Genomic DNA, 9,213 nt, shown 5'->3' on the forward strand with positions numbered 1-9,213 from the left:
GCAACACAACAAAAACACTTGTGGCCATACTGAGTCAGCTGAGAAGGCACAGGGACCATGACAGAAATAGAGACTCAGCGTGGCTGCAGTTTGTTGCTGTGTCAGCTTAAATCAGTCATGTGATTTGGAGGTGCAGCGTGTCCGTGGACCACAGAGGGTTAATAACACTCATCTTCATTCCATTTCCAGAGTGTTACAACCAACTACCTGTGTGAAATCTGAAATTCCCATGGTGTTATTCAAAATGTGCTCTGGAAAAATCATAAGCATCACTTGCTACTGAAAACAAGAAAAAAGCCGGTCCTGCTATGGGCTGAACCATTTGTTAAAGGTGGAGGGGGGGGGAACACTATGCAATATATTCAGTTTTAGCATTTATATTCACTGTTGACTGTAACTACTCTCAAAGTGTTAATGCTATCCTATTTTAATAAACAACACTGTCATATGCAAAACTGGGGTGGGACTTGGGGTGGCAAGGGATTATTTTAGGGTGGCACTTGCCACCCCATGCCACCCTTCTAGAACCGCCCCTGGTCTAGTTAAGTAAATCTTTTCTAAGTTTTCTATGTTGGGTACAATTATTAACTCAGTTGATGAACTCGAAGCAGATTTGATTCCTCTTTCCATGACCACACAGCCATTTCAAAATGTAAATAGCAATTTCAAATTTCTTTTACATTGTTTAAAATTAAACTTTTAAAAACATAGATGTGGATGAGGTCAGAAGAACAAAATCCATGACATTAATGCACAGTCACAATTAATTAAAAGTTAATAAGACTTAGAAGGTGGTAACACAAGCTGACTCGAAATAACAGTGAAACTGTTATTGATCGCTCAATGTGGTTCACAAATTACATTTGCTATACACGCAAAGCAGTACTTCATCCACCTCCGAATAATTCTTGTGCTTATAGGTTGTCTTTTAACAAGAAGAATATATTTTGGTAATAGCAGGACTAAAATAGAGCTAGTCTAAAACATATAATGCTTATTTAATATGCTGCACTCTGCATGAATTTTTCAGCCTACTCTAAATAATTTCCTCAGGGATGAATAAGGTATTCTGATACACCTTTCTGTACTCCTTACAGGCCAAATACCTCTTTACGAAAATAATTAATGTGGTCAAAAAGGGATATTTGGTAGCAATAAAACACTATGAAAATGCCTCACATGCATGTTTTTTGTTAAAACCAAAGCTCACCAAAGAGAATGAGTTTGAAATGTTTGGCGGTTCGTGCTGTTTCTCGATGTACCCGTGATCTTGCAGACTTGTGATAGACCTGAGACGCAGCCCAAATAAGCCACAAATTCAAAATATGCACAAAGTAAGCGAAGTGGCGACTTGTGTGGACTTTGCCTTATAATGCAACAGTAAACCATTAAACAGAAGTGGCTACATTGTCTCTTTGTTTTGTTTTGTTTTTCCTTCTCACATTAATTATATTAAATTATACATATTATACATATATATTAACTTTTACGCCTAACCTTAGAGTTAATCTGTAGGTCGGACCATATCAATTATTAATTATATATATAATCAGTTAAACGTTTAAATGGCATTGAAGACTACACAATCTGAGAAACTATGATATACAGCCATATTTGTGAAAAGTAACTGTCTTTTCCAGTTCTGTTTTGTTCTGTTTTACTAGTATTAAGAACAGAAGTATTGATGAGTTTTTCCAGTAGAGGCTTTTGCACCTCTCAAATGGCTGAGGTCATGACAGATAGCATCTTTAACATGGTCAGCAGCTGGGAACATCATCTTAAATAAGAGCAAGCGTCACTCCAGAGCATGTCCACTGCAATAGTAAATTAATCTATAAACTTTAGAAACATGTTATTTTTGACTGAAAATAAAATATTTTTGATTTAACTTGAAGCTTTATTTGAACTTATAGACAATTTTAGAAGCCAGTTTTAGTTTATTATACTCCCATGATTGTAGATTACTTTTGTTTAAAATACTACCAGCACTTTAATTTATATTACTTAGGATTTTTATTTATTTAATTTTTAGTCTGATGGTCCTACTGAGTAATGTTAAAATACATTTGACTATTTTCAATATGTCATATGTGTCCTGGGTCATTACTTTAATTTTCTGTGGGATGAGACAACAGGGTGAAAGTCACAGGTGAACAGAATTGTGCAGGTGAGGTACTGGAGCCTAGAACAGTATATTGTAGGACTATAGTCCTACAATATGGTGGACTTGAGTATTGCGCTTTGAGGCGCTCACGCTTTGGACATACGTTCAATTAAGGCGCACATGTCGCCAGAGACTGAAGACAAACCAGAAAACAAGCAATGTTTGTACGTTTTCATATTTGGGTTGTAATTTTATTTTGCTGACACAATATCTGTGTTTTCATTGCTTATTTCACTGTAGTTTTCCACGGTGTTTGCTGGTGAAGAGGATATTAAAAAACAACAACAAAGCGAAGGATTTATTATAAAAAGACTAGTGATCTGGCTCTCAAACTATAGCTCCCAATGACTGTGCATCAACAGAGATACTCAAACTACTCAAAACAACAAATGTTATGTTCTCATTAAAGTGCAAAACTTGATACATAGTAGAGCTTATTAACGCAGCTCTGCTACAGCTGTAAATGATTTCCGGCACAGGTTCCTGAAACAGTCCAATCAGACATGCTAATGGTTTTGAAAGTGCGTAGAAAAATACAGAGAAGTCATTAAAATCTAAAATGCATCATGGGTACGTTTATTTTGTCAGCTCTTTCTGTACTTTTTCATATTCAAAGGTCGGATATTATGCCGCTGCTTTACTGTCTTTCCCACCAGAGATCAAGTTAGTTTGACTTCCTGTTCTTGTCCCAAAGCAGTCAAAGTAAACAAAGATTAAAAATCGATTTACAAAAAATAAGTACAGTAATGTGGAATCAAATAACAAAATCAGCGTTATACAAAGATTTTAAAGACATGTATCTACACTCATCTCTTTTCATGATGGCAGTGCCTTTTCATGTTGTGGACTTCAATCTCCATTTTTATATTTCCTTTCTTAACCATTCAGCATTTATCTCTCTCATGGCTGAATAAATGTACAGTGTGTGCCAATAACACCAGGAGAGAAGATTCATCTGCACAACATTGTTGCACAGCCAAAACAAATAAAAAGTAATTTAATTGAAACATTAAAAAAGGCCGACTGGAAATAAACAATAGCTGACTGTAGAGACCAGGATAAGAAGACAGAAGATCAAGTGACAATCCCAAAAAAATTAATAAAAAAAAATTATAAAGAAAAGTTAAAAAAGAAACACGAGTACAGGGCTCAGGAGATACAGGAGGGGAAGATGTGTAACATGTGCGAATCATAATTTCACCTAAAATTTCAATTTGTCACATTAAAAGCTATTATATTAATTATAAAATGTGATTTTCACACAGTCATTTTGCTGTCATGATTTATGTTTCTGTAACTCAAGCTTTCTAATCATCCTGTTTGAATCTATAACTTGGCTTTATTCTGTGTTGCATCACAACTCAGATGAGTTTTGAAGAAATCCTGGATCTTCTTCCACAGGTGGATCTCAGCTGCTATGTGGGCCTTGGGCTCCCCTCCCCACAGGACTGGCTTGCCTACACCTGCATGAAGGCAGGAGGGGCAGTGGGGTGCATAAGGTGGCTCCAACAAATGTCCAGCTCCAGGGTAAAAAACAGTCTCAAAGTTCTCCTTCCCATGATGCTTAAGTCTCACCACCATTTCATCCATGTAGGCTTTGCTGTCCCAGCTGAGGTCGTCCTCTACAGCCGCAAAAAGAAAATGGCTCTCTGCTGGTTCAATGGGAATGAGACTACCCTTGTTCTTCTCTGCCAGGGGATCTGACAATGACTGCACCCGATTCAGTGGGAATAAACTTGCTTTCATCAAACAGTAATGATGACAGGATCTGCCTTTTTTTGTAGTAGAGAGGAGTGACCACATTGGCATTACAGGCATTCATGCACACTATGGCCTCGACACCTGGCACAAAAGCAGCGAGTGACAGTCCGATATTTGCTCCCTTGCATCTTGACATTATGCCAACTCCTTTACTGCCCACCTGTGAAATAATATAGAAATTAGAAAGTGATAAAAATCTATAAAACATTTGGAGCACCGGCTGACTTCACCTGACATTATTTTTATTTTTGTGTATATTACCATTAGTGAATAAGTAAACACATTCACATGTGCACAGGGAAGCACTGTGAATGTTCATTATACCAATAAATAAAGGAGAAAATGGTATTGTCTCTAAACAGGAAAAAAATGTAAGGAGTGATCTAAACTAACTTTAAAATAAAAAGCACGACAGTCACAATAACATACTTTGAATTTATTAGATTAACTTAAATTCTAGGAATTTTAGCACTTAATTATACAAGACAATAAAACTGACAGCCAATACACCAATAAATTTCCGGGGTGATCGTGGCTCAAGTTCGTCTTGTAATCGGAAGGTTGCCGGTTCGAGCCCCGGCTCGGACAGTCTCGGTCGTTGTGTCCTTGGGCAAGACACTTCACCCGTTGCCTACTGGTGGTGGTCAGAGGGCCTGGTGGCGCCAGTGTCTGGCAGCCTCGCCTCTGTCAGTGCGCCCCAGGGTGGCGGTGGCTGTGGCTACAATGTAGCGTGCCATCACCAGTGTGTGAATGGGTGGATGACTGAACGTGTAAAGCGCTATACAAATACAGGCCATATAGAATACCTGCGATCCACAAATTTACTCTTTGAGAGTACACAGCTTATAGAGACATAACCTTTCCTTTAGTATGTTAGGATTTAAATCATTAAATAAAGCTGATTATTTGTGATTTTTATATACACATTGCAATTGTGCTCATTAAGAGTTGGCACTCTGTGTAATAAAAGTCAAACGCATCAATACAGTGCTATGGTTGAATTAAATTATTGAGACTGACATGTTGACAAACATACTTACACATCATAACTAGTTAAAGTCAGGGGGATATTTTTCTGGGCCAAGGGAGTCTGAAAAGAATGTCCCAGACTGAGATAGTAAGTAGAAAAGAACAGGCTGTGAATTGCTAGCTAATATTAATACAGCAAGGTTAGGGGGCGAGGTGTTTCTCTTTCTGTCTTTTTTCCAAGAAAAGGAGCAGATGCGAGACGAGGTTAGATGTGAATGAAGTGTGGGAGAACATCCAGTCAGGGACGGCGGGATCGGCCGTGTTGTTTCCCAAAAGAAGATCAGTCATAATAATACTTGTTTTTGTTGCGGTATAAAAATGTATTGCCCGCTTACAGGGTCATCCTTTTTGTGAAGCACATTGTTGGTTCACATTGAGATCCTGCATGCCGGAACTTGTAATTTCAACTGCTGAAATCAATTAAATCTTTTAAAAGATAGTCACTCTCATGTATTTCCTTAAGGAAAAAAAATAAGCACGTAACTAGTATGAAACACCTTTCTGCACTCACCTTTGGTTGCTGTTTTAAGAAATTCATTGCTTCTTCAAAGTGGTCCAGATGCATCTCTGTGAAATTGTCACCCTGCTTATCGTACACCGCCTTTGAGAGAACCACAAAGCCTTTGTTAGCCAGTAGACTGGGTCTTGCCTCAGATACTGAGGTGGGCAAATCCAACACAGCAGGAAAAGGACCTTTTCCTGGAAGAAAGAAAAAAGGTTCTCGTCAGCAGCAGGTCACATTTTAAATTTTATTCTTAATGTCTATACAGTCTTGAAACGTAGATCTGTTCTCTGCTACAACCAACATATGTTTTATTATGATATGACTAATTAAATAACTCAACAATAGAAAGCCAAGACCCAGGTCAACTGTCACAGCCACAACTGAATAAAAGTCCACATAAAAGTGGGCAAAGCTTTTTGCCCACTATAGAATCAAGTTTTTATTGATTAATTTCTTCATGAATAACACTGATATGGTTAGACATTGATTCCAGTGTACCTATATACATGACAATTTGGCTTAAAATAAATGGAAAGATATTAAGGGGAAGCTAAGTTATAAAGATCAGTTTTTAGCAGTCATTTAGAACAAATAACAGAGTCAGCCGACCTGAATGACCGAGGAAGGCTGTTCACCAATCCAGCAACCTCAAAAGTACCATCACCTCTGGTTTAAAAATCAAAGCAAGGTAGCTTTATAGGTTAGTCATGGAGTTTTAAAGTGGATTTAGAATTTCACTGCAAAAATAGGTGTAATATGTGACCACCACCTATTTTTGTTAGCAGTCTTTCTAGCAAGTCTTGCTGTGTTCTGCACTAATTTGATATGAGCTGTGGACGACTGAGAAATGCAACTGAAATGTGAATTGCAATAATCAAGGTGTGAGAATATCGAGATGTGAATTAGAAGTTTCAGTTGAATGACACTAAAGGTTTAATTTCAACGATGCTGATTTATAAGCTGGTTAATGTTAAATGGACTAAAATGAAGACAGAAGGTTGGAACCACCTCCAGTACCTGGAGGAGTGAACAGGACACCACAGATGTTCCCTTCATTGACGGGGACCCTGGTGACCCCATCTCTCATCAGAAGCCTCTCATTTGTCATCTCTGCCAGTAATCTGCCCTCCTCTTCATGCACAGAAAACTTCACCACCTGGGGGTTTATGGCATTAGTCTTTTGATATATTTTGTGCATGGTATGTGGCTTCATGGAACACAGCAGACCCATGGGTTCTACTCCAATGTAGCTCCCACCTAGCGAGGGGTCTCTTTTCAGGTCGACCTCCCCATTGCCGTTAGCCCTGTAGGTGGCCGAAGAGCTGAACACCACTCCTTTATCGTCAGTTAATTTGGCTCTCATGCTGACAACCTGCCTTGGCCTCAGCCCGGCCACCTTCACCTGAATGGGCTCATCAAACATACATTTGATGCTTGGCAGCAGCTTCAGTCTCACTTGAGAGGACATCTTTTCTGAAAAAGAGAAAAAGATTGGCCTTTATGACATAAAAACTCCCCTTACACAATACCTTTTGTAAGAAGATTCAGAGACAGATCGATCCATATTACATATTGTTTTATGTTTACAGACAAACAGATGGACAGATAAAGACTCAAGGGTGCCATTACTACCATCCAGTGTTTAAAATAATCCACTGTCCCAGTTTGGTCTCAGAGTGCATGAAATCCTTTACACCAAACTCCACTCAACAAATTTGCCAATTTTAATATGTATCATTATTGGTCAGAGGGCCCGGTGGCGCCAGTGTTCGGCAGCCTCGTCTCTGTCAGTGCGCCCCAGGGTGGCTGTGGCTACAATGTAGCTTGCCATCACCAGTGTGTGAATGTGTGTGTGAATGGGTGGATGACTGGATATGTAAAGCGCTTTGGGGTCCTTAGGGACTGTTAAAGCGCTATATAAATACAGGCCATTTACCATTTTACCATCATTAGCAAGCAAGCAACCACACTACAAGTGCCCACTGTTAATTCAACAAGCTGTTAATACTTGATCCATTTCAGACAGTGGCAGTAATATTTTACACTGGGCAGCAAATCAGCTCAACAGGATCTTCCAGAGTGAGACAGAAACTCTGACCATTTTTGGTTAATTTTTAACAGCTCTTGCATATTCAGTATAATTATTCAGTCACTTGTTGAACTTCAGGCAGTTTTGATTCCCGTTTTCATGATGACACAGCCATTTCACAAAGTAAACATCAATTTCAAAGTTATATTTCTCTTCCATTGTTTTCAATTAAACTTTTAAAAACATTAAAGCTGAGTAGATGTGGATGAGGACAGAAGACCCAAATCCATGACATCAATGCACAGTCACGATTAATTAAAAGTTAATAAGTCTTACAAGGTTTTAACTCAAGCTGAATGGAAATAACAGAGGCACATACAGTGATCCTTTGTTTATTGTTCCCGAAGCAACATACAGTCCTGACTCATAAGATGATGTGTTCAAAGAATTTGATATATATTCTGTGATTTATCAAACAGTGAGTGAAACTGTTATTGATCTCTCAATGTTATTCACAAATTACATTCTCTATACATTCAAAGCAGTCCTTCAGCCTTATCCATCCACCTCGAACAACTCTTGTGCATATGGGTTGGCTTTTAACAAGAGGAATATATTTTGGCATTAGCAGGACTAGACTAGGGCTAGTCTAAAACATACCATTTTGTGTAGCCTGTCTTATATTCTTTTAAATATGCTCCACTCTGCATGAATGTCTAAGCCTACCTTACATACTGTCTTTAGGGATTATAAAGTACTCAGATACACCTTTCTGTACTCCTTACAGGACAATAAACTGTTGATAAAAATAATTTCTGTAGTTAAAAAGGGATATTTGACACAGGTACACTCAACCGTTGGAGGTTATGTGAGGCCTGGGAGGAGGGGCCTTGGCACATATTTTGGGACTGCTGGAAAATTAAAACGTTATGGCTTGAGTTCCACAAAGCTTTAATCAGTATATTTAGGTTAAAGGTATTTATTAAGCTTCTGCAGCCAGACTTTCCTGAAGTCTCTTCTGTTTAGAAATTTAGATTAAAATACTAAAATACTATTAAAATACAAAAAGAAACCCCCAAAACACCTTTGATGAGTTTAGAAAAACAACAGAACAACAGCTGAATATTTGAATTATATTAAATTATAATAATAAAATACCAAGAAAATCACAACTAAATTAAAGGGTTGAGCAATGTGTGACGTGGTTAACTGTCAACTGTCATAGGTGTGTGTGAGTGTATTATGCTCAAGGAGCTTTTTAACAGTACAAATGAGCGGATTTGTGAAGTTTAGCTTCAAAATGTGTTTGTAGATGTTTATTATATTTTGAAATACACGCATGTTTTTTTCTTAAAACCAAAACTCACCGAAGGAAATGAGCCACTGGTCCGTGCTGTTTCTCGATGTACCCGTGATCTTGCGGATTTATGACGGACTTGAGTCGCAGGCCAAATATGGTTCAAATACAAAATACGCTCAAAGTAAGTGAATATTTTCTTGTTTCTGGTGGTGACTTGTGTGGACTTAGTACCTTACTTACTACCTTAAAATTGTTGTAAAAAATTAAACAGGAGTAGCTACATTGTCTCCCCTTGTTCCATGTTTTTTAATATATATATATATATATATATATATATATATATATATGTATAGAAAGAGGGAGAGATAGATATAGATATAAAATCAGTTAAACAGTTTAACTGGCATTAGGGACTACACCACCTG

General features: G+C 37.9%; 1 pseudogene; it reads right to left on the bottom strand.

The window, feature by feature from the left end:
* Nucleotides 1-3,114: 3,114 nt before the first annotated feature.
* Nucleotides 3,115-8,985, bottom strand: LOC116309941 (annotated as a pseudogene).
* Between the last annotated feature and the right edge of the window lie 228 nt (nucleotides 8,986-9,213).

This window comes from Oreochromis aureus, linkage group 18 (assembly GCF_013358895.1).
Source record: "Oreochromis aureus strain Israel breed Guangdong linkage group 18, ZZ_aureus, whole genome shotgun sequence".
Lineage (NCBI taxonomy): Eukaryota > Metazoa > Chordata > Actinopteri > Cichliformes > Cichlidae > Oreochromis > Oreochromis aureus.